The sequence below is a fragment of the Hypanus sabinus genome, chromosome 5 (assembly GCF_030144855.1).
Source record: "Hypanus sabinus isolate sHypSab1 chromosome 5, sHypSab1.hap1, whole genome shotgun sequence".
NCBI lineage: Eukaryota > Metazoa > Chordata > Chondrichthyes > Myliobatiformes > Dasyatidae > Hypanus > Hypanus sabinus.
The window spans coordinates 49,584,455-49,600,131 of NC_082710.1; positions in this window are offsets into that span (position 1 = coordinate 49,584,455).

Below are 15,677 nucleotides of genomic sequence, written 5' to 3' on the forward strand. Positions count from 1 at the left end.
TCTGAGATAAGGTGCCAAAACTGCTCAGAATTCTCCAAGTGTGGCCTCACCCGTGTCTTAGAAAGCCTCAACATTACATCCTTGCTTTTATTTTCTAGTCCTCTCAAAATGAATGGAAACATTGCATTTGTCTTCCTCACCACCGACTCGAAATGAAATTTAAGCTGTAGGGAATCCTGCACGAGGACTCCCAAGTCCCTTTACACCTCAGATATTTGAATTTTCCCTCCATTTAGAAAATAGTCTTTGCCTTTATTTCTTCTTCCAAAATGCATGAGCATCTGTCAGTTCTTTGCCTATTCTCTTAATCTAAGTCCTTCTGCAGCCTCTCTACTTCCTCAAAACTACCTGCCACTCCACCTATCTTCATATCATCTGCAATCAATTCTGTCATCCAAATCATTGACATATAATGTTAAAAGAAGTGGTTCCAACATAGATCTCTGTGGAACATGATCAGTCACTGGCAGCCAACCAGAAAAGGCTCCCTTTATTCCCATTCTTTGCCTCCTGCTAATCAACCAATTTTCTATCCATGCTAGTTTCTTTCCTGTAAATCCATGGGCTCTTAACTTGTTAAGCAGCCGCATGAGTGGCACCTTGTCAAAGGCCCTCTGAAAATCCAAGTACACAACACCCATCAATCTTCCTTTGTATGTTACACGGGGGCGTTGGGAGCTGACCCATGTGCAGAGCACAGACATAGAGGTAGTTTAAACAGAACAGTGTTTATTGATAGTTACTAGGAAGACCAGGGAGCCAGGACAAAAATGTCAACATGGACGTAAACGTTGGATAAGAAACTGGGAAAACCTGGACTAGAACTTGGACTCGGACTTGACTCAGACTCAGAACTTGGACCTTGATTCGGACTCAGAAATGGGACCTTGAGTTGGACTCAAAAATGGGACCTTGTCTCGGACTGGGAGCTGAGATCTTGACGTGGACTCAGAACTTAACTGGGGCTCAGCCTGAACTCGAAGCTGGACTTGGAGCCAAGAATTGGACCATGAAGCCTGGAAATGGAACACGGCTTGGAGCCTGGAACTGGACATGGACCACAAACCTGGACCTGGACACAGACCACGAGACTGGACTTGGACACGGACCACAAGCCTGGACTTGAAGGACTTGGACAATGAGGAGACAGATTACCCAACTTGGAGTAGCGGCAAATGGCCAGACCTACACAGCTGGAAGGACTGGGACTGCAGGCTCTTGACTCAACCCAGAAACTGCAGACGTCAGGCTCTTGACTTGACCCAGGAACAGCGACGTCAGGCTCTTGACTTGACCCAGGAACAGCGACGTCAGGCTCTTGACTCGACCCAGGAACTGTGCATGGCAGGCTCCCGACACGACCCAGTCTCAGCCAGCCATGAAAATGACAGAATTCGTATCTTACTTGGAGTAGCGACAAAACAGCCAGCAACTCAGCTGGACACGAAAATGACTGAATTCACTAAATGGCCACGGCACTGAAGCAACTAGAGTCCACGATTCTCAGCAGCCCCGCTGAGATGACTGGCTTCCAGTGGCTGGTTACCGGTGACAAACTTCTGATGACGGTCCAGCACTGAGCAGCTATAACTCGGAGCCTATTATGCTGCCGGTTCGAAATGAAGATCAGGTGCCTTAATCAAGGTGGCCAACGGAACACGGGGAAAAGGAAATAACTAGAATGAGGAATCCACGGACTAGACCTTGTCTATCCTGCTTGTTATTTCTTTAAATGATTCCTATAGATTTGTTAGGCAAAATTTTCCCTGAAGGTAACCATGCTGACATCAGCCAATTTTATCATAGGCTTCCTGATACCCAAAGTTATATCCTTAACAATCGACTCCATCATCTTCTCACCCACTGAGGTCAGACTAACTGGTGCATAATTTCTATTCTCCTGCATCTCTCCCTTTTTGAAGAGTGGAGTGACATTTGCAACATGACAGAATCAAATGATTATTGAAAGAATCAGTGTCCCCCATCCAATGAACAATGCCTCCCCAATCTCTTCAGCCACTTCTTTCAAAATCCTAGACTGCAGCCCTTCTGGTCTAGGTGATTTATCTACCTTCAAACCTTTCAGTTTCTCAGGCACCTTCTCTCAATTAACAGCAACTGCACTCACTTCTTCCCCTGGCACTCTCGAACTTCCAGAATACTGCTAGTGTCTTTCAGAGTTAAGACTGATACAAAATACTTACTCAATTCATCCACTATTTCCTTGTTGCCCCATTACTATCACTGCAGAATCATTTTCCAGCATTCTGATATTTTCTCTCTCCTCTCTTTTATTGTTTCTACTGTTACAAAATCCCGTAACTGGATCACTTACCAGCAAAGATAGAGAAGTCCATTGAAGTCTGATGGTACTATTTTTAAAAGTATTTATTGATAAAGGGCACAAAAATAAGATTAATGCAAACATACAGATAATATACGTCGTCAATACTAAGTCTAAAGTGTGGGTATAATAATAACCAATAAGAAATAGCTCTATTGTTGTCTGGGGATAATGTATTGTCCGATGGAAAGATAACAGTCACTGTTAGTTCGTTCAAGCTGCAGCGTTGTTGGGTTTAAGAGCGATGCGGTTTAAACTTGCCCAGGTCTTTTATGATGCCAATCCGTTGAGTCAGGGGAGCGGATTCCCCCGTTGTTAGCTACAAGCTGTTTTCCGTGGTTCCAGCCACCAATTCCAGCAACGGAATTGAATGCACGTGGCCTCCTTCAGATGACTTCCTGCTGTTACGTGGTCGCTTAACGTTTCTTCTGGTGCATCTGAGGGACTGTTCCTACAGACTCTCTTTTATCCTGACTCGCAGGGTCGTAGATACCAATCAGGTTGGGGGTGTGCACTCTCTCCCTCAACCAGCCCACTTTGCCTGAGGGCGTTCACGTAGTATAGTAGCTCAATCCACAAATCGGTCTCCAAGAGACAATGGCCATGTCCCGTAGCTTTACATTGCCAGGGAAACAAGGCATTTTGCACATCTCTCTCTCATTTCCTGGGCCCTTTGACCCAACCCAACAGTGATCTTGCGATTCTCACAAAGGAGGGGGCTATGGACGTAACACCCCCTTTCTTCATCGCGTTTTTTACCATCGGAAAAAAATGAAATAATACAGAGTCTTACAGGGTGTTAGAATCTAACACAACACCAAAGTTTTTTTCTATAGAGTAATACAGTGATACATTCAATTCAGTATCTAAACAGTTAACGATTACAGTGTCACTTTCTTCAATATCTTAACATCGTGTACCGTACTAAAGTCTTGTAGCATCAGACTTCAATTTAATAACCACCTATTTTTATTTCTTTCCTTCAGCAACAACTCTAAGGAGTTGTGATCTTAGCTTGCGTGCATCTACAAAAGTTTATGGAACTACAAATCTTTCGGTCATTTTCAAACTGAACAGGTAGGCTTCCAGGGGTTGTCTTTATTATTCACAGGCTTTGTTGAAATCCCGTACAACCGGCTTTGCTATTTAAAAATGGCATCCCCATTAACCGTCGCCTCTTTTCCGGTGAGGTCCCACGTGGGGAGCTTGGGTAATGTGGCGAGATATAGGAATTATTTTATCAACACTGTGTCCCAAACTTAGACCATCTTCTGAATTTCCACCCGCCTCTTTAATTTTACACAGGTGGCTAGCCCTCTCGTCAGGACCCGTCAGCCTATGTGTTTCTCGTTCGACCGCTTTGCTCAAACAGCATTTCAAATTCTGCCTTTTCACACCACACTCTGGAATAACAATAGCATGGGGGGGCCTCGCCATCTTCCGGCTGAATCGGTAAGCGATCGGCAGGGTTTAAAATTTCTTCATTCGATTTGGGAACTACAGATTTCCCGTTTCCTTCAATGATAATATTTATCTCCCCATTTTTGAACTCCGCATTAACTTTCAACATACCTTTGAGCACAAACACCTGGGAACTCTCACTTCCCACTATTACCAAGGTTAACCCTTTCTTCACTGAACCAAGTCTATCTGACCCACAATGACAGCCGTCTCGTTCCACTGCATCAAATACCACAGACTTTTTCTGAGCTCCGTTACTAAGTTCAGTACCACGTGCATCCCCATCTTGGACACACTCAAACAGGCCTCTTCCAGGCTTTCAATACCCGTACCCTTTTTAAATTCTACGTTCCCCCGATCTTCCCAGTTACTCTCTAGGCAACTCCCTTCCAGAGTAAACTCAACCCCGCGGGCTGAAACAACCTCATCTGCCAATCCAGCAGACTTCTTCAAGGCAAGGGCACCCTTTTCATCTAGGGCTGCCCTCATTTCATTATCGGGAACACCTTCAGAATTTTCAACTTCTTCAAACAGTTCTGCCAAACCAAACAGATCATCCCTGTCCAACTCAGGACCTCTTAACCGCTCTATCTGTTCCTCATCTTTATTTTTTGCCTCTAGGACCTTTCTCCTCGCTAAGGGCAGATCTACCTCCACTCCCTTACCCTCTTTCACTTTACTACTCTTCGTTTTACCACCCTCTAAACCCTTGTGGTACAGGGTCCATAGAAACGTCTTGGCCAAATCAAAACTGTCCGGATTTAAACTGCTCTCATTCTCAGCTGCCTCTCTCGACATGCTGCGAGTGATCGTGCATGCGGGATAGATTTTGGAATCTAGGGGCGGGGCCACAGCACTCACCAGCCGGCGGGTCGGCATCATTGCCAACCAAACCTCACCACCTGCTAAATAGTTACTAAGAAGGACGTCCGCGTCAGTTCTCGGGAATTCTGATCGCACCCCTATTTCAACTGGTCCAGACACCAGCCCACAATCCACAATGACCTTATGTAAGGACACCATTTCTGTCCCTTTACTTATTCCCTTCACAGCTACCACTTTTGTCTTGCGACCAAACTCTTGTACCTTACTGCTGATCAACGACAGCTCAGCCCCCGTGTCTCTCCAGATCCGTAAGGGAACTGTTGTGTTGCCCTCCCTCACAGACATGGTTCCGTGTGACAGACAAGTCTCAGAACCTTCTCGTACTCTGTCTACCCGGGGCTCTCTTGTTGATTTACTGATTACCACGGCACATCCGATAGGGACTGCTGCTTTCCCTTTTCCTGTCTCTTTCCGTGGAGCAAAGCACCGAGATGCAATATGCACCCCCCCTTCCACAATTAAAACAGGTCAAGCCCGGAAATCTCTGGCCATCTGGCCTTTCCCCCTCAACCTTACCACTAGCTTCCGGTGGGACCTCTGCCTCAGCCGGCGGAGTTTCTCGATCGTTTCCACGGTCTCTCTGGGAACTTTTATTCGAGGAAAACTTTGTCTTGTGGGTTAAGGCATATTCATCTGTGAACCTAGCAAATTCCGAGATGGACTTATGCAGCTTCTCATTCAAATACGTCCGGATATCCTCTGAAACACAACCTTTAAATTCCTCAATCAGAATTAACTCCTTGAGACGCCCATAATACTCTCCCACTCTCTCTGCGGTGCACCACCGGTCCAAAAGCACACCCTTCTCATAGGCAAACTCGCTATACGTCTGATTCCACCCTTTCCTTAAATTTCTAAACTTTTGTCTATACGTCTCAGTTACTAGCTCATAACTCTGGAGAATGGCCGCGTTTACCTTGTCATAACTCTCCTCCTCTCCCTCCTCCATGGCCAATGCCGTATATGCCCGCTGTGCCTTCCCCTTTAACACACTTTGTAACAGCGACACCCATTGACCTCTGGGCCACTTCTGATTCATGGCCACCTTTTCAAAAAGCAAGAAATAACTATCCACATCCGTCTCCTTGAACGGAGGTACTAACCTCAACTCTCGACTAACATTGAACCGCTCCTCTTGGTCTGACCCCAGAACCCATGGCTCCTGCTGTAACTTCTCCATCTCCAAGCCATGTTTCCTCTGTTTCTCTTTCTCATCTGCTTCCAGCTGTTTTAACCTCATTTCATGCTCTCATTTCTCCTCTAACTCCTTCAGCTGGAGCGCATGCTCCCTCTCTTTCTCTCTCTCGGCCCTTTCCCTCTCTTTCTCTCTCTCTCTCTCTCTCTCTCTCTCTCTCTCTCTCTCTCTCGGCTGCCTCCAGCTGCTTTAACTGAAGTGCATGTTCCAACTTTAATTTCTCCAACTCTAACTGAGCCGTCCCACTAGCTGGTACCTCTTCAGGGATATTTTCTAATACCTCATCTGTAAACACATTCTTCCCAATATAATACTGAGTTATTGCCCTTCACACCTCCCGCTTTTTCATTGACAACCTCACCCCTAAGAGGTTTAACTCCTTCGCCAAACTTATTAAATCTGATTTGGTGGCCGCCTTTAGCGCCTCCAGAGTCGGGTTTTCTATAAATTCACCCACATCCATCTTTGCTGGTTTCCCGTCTGGCTACCCGCGTAACCAAATCCAAGTGTAGACTTACAAGCCCGATTCACTGGCCTCCCAATTTGGTATCAAATCCCGAGACGAGAACCCTAATTTTGTTACGAAATCCCGTAACTGGATCACTTACCAGCAAAGATAGAGAGGTCCGTTGAAGTCTGATGGTACTATTTTTAAAAGTATTTATTGATAAAGGGCACAAAAATAAGATTAATGCAAACATACAGATAATATACGTTGTCAATACTAAGTCTAAAGCGCAGGTATAATAATAACCAATAAGAAATAGCTCTGTTGTTGTCTGGGGATAATGTATTGTCCGATGGAAAGATAACAGTCACTATCAGTTCGTTCAAGCTGCAGCATTGTTGGGTTTAAGAGCGATGCGGTTTAAACTTGCCCAGGTCTTTTATGATGCCAATCCGTTGAGTCAGGGGAGTGGATTCCCCCGTAGTTAGCTAAAAGCTGTTTTCCGTGGTTCCAGCCACCAATTTCAGCAACGGAATTGAACGCACGTGGCCTCCTTCAGATGACTTCCTGCTGTTACGTGGTCGCTTAACGTTTCTTCTGGTGCATCTGAGGGACTGTTCCTACAGACCCTCTTTTATCCTGACTCGCAGGGTCGTAGATGCCAATCAGGTTGGGGGTGTGCACTCTCTCCCTCAACCAGCCCACTTTGCCTGAGGGCGTTCACGTAGTATAGCAGCTCAATCCACAAATTGGTCTCCAAGAGACAATGGCCATGTCCCGTAGCTTTACATTGCCAGTGAAACGAGGCATTTTGCACGTCTGTCTCTCATTTCCTGGGCCCCTTGACCCAACCCAACAGTAATCTTGCGGAGGGGGCTATGGACGTAACACTACATTTGAAGATACTTATTTAAAATATTTCATTTTCCATCTTTTCCCTCTTCTTGGCTTTTTTAGTTGCCTTCTGGTGTTTTTACAGCTTCCCAATCCTTTAACTTCCCACTAATTTTTGCTCTATTATATGTCCTCACTTTGGCTTTTATGTTGGCTTTGACTTTCCTTGTTAGCCACGGTTGCATTATCCCACCTTTAGAATACTTCTTCTTCTTTGGGATATACGGTATTCATCCTGTGCCTTCTGGATTGCTTCCTGAAACTACAGCTATTGCCGTTTTACCGTCATCCCTGCTAGTATCCCCTTCCAATCAACTATGGCCAACTCATCTCTCATGCCTCTGTAATTTCCTTTACTCCACTGTTATAGTGATACAAATGACTTTAGCTTCTCCCTCTTAAATTGCAGGCTGAATTCTATCATATTATGATCACTGTCCCTAAGGGTTTCTTTACATTAATCTCTCTAATCGATTCCGGTTCATTGTGATCCAGAATAGCTGATCTCCTAGTGGTCTCAACCACGAGCTGCTCTAAAAAGCCATCGAGTAGGCATTCTACAAATTCCCCTCTTCAGATCCAGCACAAACCTGATTTTGCAAATCTACCTGCATATTGAAATCCCCCCTGACTATCATAAGACTGCTCTCTTGACATGCATTTCCTATCTCTCATTTTAATTTGTAGCCCACATCTTTGCTACTGTTCGGAGTCCTGTATATAACTCCCTTTAGAATCTTTTTACCCTTGCAGTTTCTTAGCTCTAACCACAAGGATTTAACACCTTCCAATCTCATGTCACATCCTTATAAAGATTTGATTTCATTTTTTTTACCAACAGGGCCACGCTGCCCCTTCTGCCTACTTGCTTGCCTTTTTGATACAATGTGAATCCTTGGACGTCAGGCTCCCAGCTATCATCTTCTTTCAGCCACAATTCAGTGATGCTCACAACGTCACAGATGCCAGTCTCATTTGCTTTATTCCATTTACTGAGTACATTCAAATATAACACCTTCAGCCCTAAATTCATCACCCTTTTCTATTTTGTCCTCCTTTTACACTGGAACTCATCCCATTGACTGCAATTTTGCCCTAGCAACAACTGTCCTTGAGCTGTCTCACTATACACTGCATCTGCTTGTAAACCAGCTGCCCCATCCTCAGCCCTATCGCTAAGGTTCCCATCCCCCTGTCAAATTCAGTTAAACCCTCTTGAACAGCTTTAGTAAACCTGCCCAAAAGGATATTGGTCCCCTTCATGTTCCGGTGTAACCTGTCCTTTTTGTACAGGTCATACCTTCCCCAGAAGAAATGCCAATGATCCAGAAAGCTGAAACCCTGCCCTCTGCGCCAATTTCTCAGTCATGCGTTGATCTGCCAAATGCTCCTATTCTAACCCTCACTAGTGTGTGGCACAGGCAGCAATCCAGCGATTACTACCCCAGCAGTCCTGGTTTTCAGCTTTCTACCTAGCTCCCTTCTCCACTCCTCCTGGTAGGTTATCCCCCTCAACAGCATCTAAAGCAGTATACTTATTATTGTATTTATTATTGAGGGGAATCATCACAGAGGTACTCCATACTGTCTGCCCATTTTTCTTTTTTCTCCTGACAGTTACCTAGTTACCTTCCTCCTGCAACCTAGGGATGACTACCTCTATGTAGTTCCTATCTATCACTTCCTCTGTCTTCCGTATGAGCCAAAGGTCTTTGTGCTGCAACTCCAGTTCCTCAACATGTTCTCTGAGGAGCTGCAGCTCGGTGCACCTGGTTATCCGAGAGGCTGGAGGTCTCTCAGAATTCCCACATCTCACACACACCATGCAAAACAGCCTCTGGATTATGTGATTACAAGATAGTGATAGCTGATGACAATTGCTGAAAACCTTTCTGGTTCTGAAAATGTAATATTACAAAGGTACAATCACTTTTCTGCTTATATTAATTAGAGCTGAAAATTTTAAGTAACTTTTTTCTTGGGTGTCTCTTTTTTCTCTACTCATCTATATACCTTTCCAAATCTTTATTCACCTTTTGATACATGATTTAAATTTAAAGAGTTATGACCAACTCACTCAGAACTGGATACCGCAGACAGCATGAGCAAATTTGCAGTCAAAAGCCTGCAAAATATTGTGAACAGCATGAAGAATGTGAACAGCAAGCATTTTTTCATTGCTGCCGTTCTGAACCTGCGTATTTTCAGCTTTCGAAACACCGTTAGGGAGAGGTGCTGGAAAAGTGATGGATTTACTACAATGGGATTTTATCACACTCAAGTGATGAATGGCACTGAAACCATTTTAGAGCTACTCATTTGATAGATTTCCTAGGGACCATTCCTCTGCATCCCCAGTGCCCACTCGTACAAGGTTAATAAAGAAATACCCTATGAAGAAGGATGGCAGATAATGAAGCATTACATCCAGTAGACTTACATTTGTGTCTATTATGCTTCACAAGGCCAAGAGACAAGTGGTCTGTACTTGCTCTGTACGCAGTTTTGCTTTTGCAGATGGAGCTTCAATCCCTTGTGGCCTGCTGGGATTTTGAGTATACAATAAAATTCAGCATCAGTACTGCATCATGACTGAGTTTTCATTCTGTTTCAGATGCATAAAGTATGAGATGTATAAATATGAGATAAAAGAAAGATGACATAAGACACGCATACTGCCTTTTAGCTTCAAGAAACCTTCTCACATTGAATCATACATTTGAAGTAATTTGCCCCTTCCAGCTTTGATCTCGTAATCTGAAAAATAGGTTATTTATACTTATTCTGATCTTCTAGATTAATTTTAAATAAAAAATGTGTGATGATCTGCATATTCAATATCTCTTATGGATGGTAAGGCTGTGATATTTCAAGCTGGGGAGATCCGACATATACTAATATGGCTTTACAATTTGTTTATATGTCTTTTTACAGACACAAGAGCTGCAGATGCTGTATCTAGAGCCGTGCACACAATGTGCCGGAGGAGCTCAGCAGGTCTGACAGCATCTATGGATGAGAATAAACAGTCGATGTTTCAGGCTGAGACCCTTCAAGACCAGGAAGGAAGGGGGAAGAAGTCAGAATAAGAAGGTGGGGAGAAGTGGGGAAGAAGTACAAGGTGGCAGGTGATAGGTGAGGTGAGGGGGTGAAATAAAGAGCCGGAAGGTTGATTGGTGAAAGAGGTAAAGGGCTGGAGAAGGGGGAATCTGATAGGACAGGACAGAAGACCCCGGAAGAAAGGGAAGAAAGAAGAGCATTAGAAGAACTGATGGGCAGGGAAGAAGAGAAGGTGTGAGAGGGAAACGAGAATGGGGAATGATGAAGGAGCGGGGGAGGGTGCAATTACTGGAAGTTCGAGAAATCAATGTTCAGGCCACCAGGTTGGTGGCTGCCCAGATGGAATATAAGGTGTTGATCCTCCAGCCTAACTGTGACCTTATTGTTGTATTAGAGGAGGCCATAGGTTGGAATGGGAATGGGAAGTAGCATTACTTTTGAAGCTAAGGGAACAAAGGAGCTCGACAAAACAATCTACGTCAGATCTCAGCACTGAGCCATTAAAAGTGGGGTCAAGTAAAATATTTGAATCCTTTGTAATAACGTTAACTTTTGCTTCCACTTAATTGCTCACATCAGGTTTCGAATCAAGCCAGCCTGAATCAATGTACAATGTCAGAATAACAAGGAATTAAAGAATTTTATTTTCAAAACGGCTTTTAAATTTAAATGTGAACAACTTGGAGCATTGCAAATAGCATTTTCAAAAAACTGAATCCACGTAAATAGGAAGGGTGCAAACCGAAATAAATATATCAAATGATGGAAACACAGAGAAGATATTGTATCCTATAGAGGGAACAAATATGAATATTTCCGAGCCAGAACCTGCCCCAGAACTGGAAGGTATTATAATGCTTAGTTAAATAGAATTAAAAAAAAAACAACAGTAGAGAAGGAAAGCAGGTAGCTGCGAGGTGAACATAGAACATAGAACAGAACTCTGCAACCCCTCAGCCCACAATGCTGTGTCAAACCAATTAAATTAGTAATTAAATGGCCAACTAATCTTTTCTGCCTACACAATGTCCATATCCTTCCATTTTCCTTACATTCATGTGCCTATTTAAACAACTCTTAAATGTCTCGAATGTATCTGCCTCTACCACCACTCCAGGCAGTGCATTTCAGGCAACCACCACTCTGTGTAAAAGACTTGCCCTTCGCATCTCCTTTGAAAACAACTTGATGCACCATCAATAACTCACACCGAGACGTAAGGCGAGATATCGGCTTTTATTGACTGGAAGAAGGAACCAGGAGTGAGTGTCTATCATACAATGTCCTGGAGACTGAGGCCGAGCGTCAGGCCTCAGATCTCCTTTATACAGGGGCCTGTGGGAGGAGCCACAGGAGCAGTCAGCAGGGGGGCGTGTCCCGACAGGCACATAGTTCACCACACAACTCAATTTCTCCCAACCACTCATTATAGCATAAACCCTGTAATCCTGCTAAACCTCTTCTGCATTCTTTCCAAAGCCTCAGCACCCTTCCTATAATTGGGTGAGAAGAACTGTATCAATACTCCAGATGTGGTCTAACTAGAGCTTTATAAATCTACAGCATTACTTTCTGACTTTTGATCTCATTGCCTCGATTAGTAAAGGCAAGCATGCCATATGTTTTCATACCCAACCTATCAACCTGTGCAGCCACTTTCAGAGGGCTATGAACTTGAACTGCAAGATCCCTCTGTTCTTCAATACTGGGTAAGACCCTTAACAATGTACTGTCTCTTTATATTTAACCTACCAAGACATAACACTTCACATTTAACCAGGTTAAATACCCCTTGTCATTTCTCCGCTCATATCTGCAAGTGATCTACATCTCATTATATTATTTTCCAGTCTTCTAGCAATAACTTAATTTATTTCTACTTCCTATTCTCTTCATTTTATCCACTTCAAGTATTAATCATGTATAATTTTCCACCAGTTGGATGCCTGATATATTCCTTTGTTTTAACACTTGCTTCATGACCTCCACCTTTCTCTATCTGTAAAATAAATTTTCTCTCTTATCTTGGAGAGAACAATTCAAGGCCAATGAGAAGGATATAGAATTCCACAGAAGTAGACCGCTATCATAATGTTGCCACATAACTGTTAGAGCATATTCTGGAGTTATGGTATATAACAAGTACTAATTTCAATAGCAGCCTGTCTTCAGACTTGAACATGGATTGATGGTTCAACTAAAAACGCAGCTCTGAACAATGATCTTCCTGGGGCTGCATTTTTTGGCTAATTGCAAAAAAGGACACACTCCATTTAACTGCAGACAACTGTACATGCATGAATGTGGCCCAGAGTCAGTGTGAATTAACATTCATTTTGGGTGTCTGGAGTATGGGTGTGTAGATGGAAGTGTGGGAAAATTATATGTAATTCAAAGGAAGCATTGTAGATATATTATAATTATAGAATTGTCCTGTTGTTGCCTTTGATCTTTAGCATAAAAGATGCCATGTAATGTTAGGTTAGCTAGGTCTCTTCTTCCAAGAGTGCCTCAAATATGATGCTTGTTGCTTGTTTTGCTGGATAAAGGCTCCTATATCCACTAACTTCAGTGTCTCTCCAGTGACTTTGTTTACAGTCACAACAATAACAAAAACACAAGAACAACATTAATATTATTTTCTCAATATGAATTGTTGGTCATCAAATCTCAGTATAATAAAGTAAGCATATGGATAACCTTTTAATACCAGGGAACTTAGCAAATACTGACATATGCAACAAATTGTGAAATCAACCACAGTGTTAAAAGCATTTTTAAAATTTTATTAATCAACCCTGGAGACTCATGAGAAGGAGACATTCACACAGAAGGTGGTAGTTATACTGTATGGAATGAATAGCCAGAAGAAGCTATAGAGGTGGGAACAATTACAATATATTAAAAAAATCATTCAGACTAATGCATGGATAGAAAGGATTGTGAGGGATATGAGCCAAATGCAGGCAAATGTGTTGAATTTTGATAGACTTCTTGGTTGCCATGGTTGAGTTGGGTCAAAGGGCCGGTTTCCATGCTGCAGAACCATATAACTCCATTCAATACAATTTCAAGATCAAATAGGGTTAAAAGAACTAAGATCTAAAGAACTAAAGAACAAAAATAGAAAGTTATGAAATTTTACGTAGAAATATGTAGAAGAATAAAAATTAAGAAAAGTCTTCAAATTAATTGCAACTCTTTAGATGCAGTGAACTTAGTTTGTAACTACGTACAGGTACATTTGTGGGGAGAGATTTAAGTTCACCTTTTGAGCGCTGACCTTATTTCAGACCTGAAAGATATAACAAATAAATATTATTTAAACAAAGCTATTACAAAAACAACTAAAAGTGAATTAAATATACATACATAAACCACTCATGCAGGCAGAAGAAAATTTTAAGGTCGATAGCATGTTAATAACCGTCTTAATTAGCATAACACTATCAGTTACCACTTCAAAAGTAAAGGTCATGCTATCAGCTGAAAACCTTTCTAAAAAACACAAACAGAAATCAATTACCATTTAATTGATAAAGGGAAGAGGTGAAAGGTTATCTAAGGTAGATAGGAATGTGGAATTAAGGTTACAATTGACATTGATATTGTTGAATAGTGGAGGCCTGTGCTTGTTCCTAATCCCTATTTGCAATAAACAGCAGCTGCAGTTAAGGAACTATCTTGATGGAGTCTGTGACAGAAAGTCTGTTATGGAAAAAGTGGGCATATTGTAGCTAATCTAAGCAGGGATGATCTTAAAAAGCATATCTGCACAAACAAAAATCTAGCTGAAACCTGGAACTCAGTCTCTAAATTGCTCCTGAGATTATTAAATCATAATATTTAAAATTGAGATTGTTGTTGTTTAGCTAGGCTGGGTATTAAGTAATGGAGAAATACCAGTAAATGATTAAGTACAGATCAGCCTGATTGTACTAAATGGGATTACATTTTTTCAGCTGTCAATGGGTCTGATCCTCATCCTATGTTCAAAAAGCTCTTTTATAATGCAAATATATGTCACTGCACCACCTATAGATTCAACTAATAGTACAGGTGTTATTACAGGGATTTCCCTAGCAGCAAATTCGAAATGAATATTTCCAATGTAATGCTGAATTTGTGTGTAAAACTTCCATTTGTATTTCTGTGTCACTGAAACAAAACCTTACTGAAAAATTCCTGAAATAACAACTTAGGACCAAGGATAAGCCTCCCGAGCCTGGTCCACCACTTGCTTAATCTGAGAGTAAGCTCTGAAATTCATAGACTCAATACATCACAGAAACAGGTCCTCTAGCTCAACTGGGCCATGCCTACCAAAATGCCCAACTAAGACCCATTTGCCCACATTAGGACCACAATCTTGTCCAAGTGTCTTTTAAATGCTGTTAGTGTACATCCTCTACCACTTCCCTTGGCAGCTTATTCTATATATGGACAATCTCTAGCTCCTATTAAATTTTTCCCTTCTCACCTTAAATCTCTGCCCTCCAATTCTTGATTCCCAACCTTGGGAAAAAGTCTATGTGCAGTCACCTATCTATGCCCCTTATAATATACAATTACCCCTCCTTTCTCAGTGTTTAAATGGATAAAGTCCTGACGTGCTCAACCTCTCTCTATTACTCAGTTCCTTAAATCTTCATAATATCCTCAAAAATTTTTTTCTGCATTGTTTCCAGCTTAATGGTATGTTTCTGAAAGCAGGGTGACCAAAACTGAACACAATATGCCAAATGCAGCCTCACCAACACCTTGTAAAACTCCAACATAACATTCTCATATTCTATACTACACTGATGAAGGCCACTGTACCAAATGCCTCCTTCACCATCCTATCTACCTGTGATTCCACTTTCAAGGAATCATGTACTACTACTTCTAGGTCTCCTGTTCTTCAGCACTCCCCAAGGTCCTGCCTTCCACCACGAAAATCCACCCTCATTTGTATTCCCAAATGTGACATCTCAGATCTATCTGAATTATAATCCACTTGCCATTTCGCCATTCACTTACTCAACTGATCAAGATCCTTGTGGAGCCATCTTGTCAATGGCAATACCTATTTTAGACTCATCAGCAAACTAACTAATGATGCCTTGTACATTCTTATCCAAATCATTGATACAGATGACAATTAAAACTGACCCCACTAGTCATAGTCCTGCAACCATTCTGCCCCATCTCCTGACACTCCCCCCCAACCTTCAATTAGCACATTCTGTCCACCTCCACATATTCAAAGATTCTGCTTTCACTGTATTTTGAGGAAGAGTTTCAAAGACTTAACATCCCCTAAGAGAAAGGAAATCTTACCTCATTTCTGCCTAGTGTGGATGTCTCCTTATTTCAAGTAGCGACTAAATTCTAGATTTTCCTTCAAG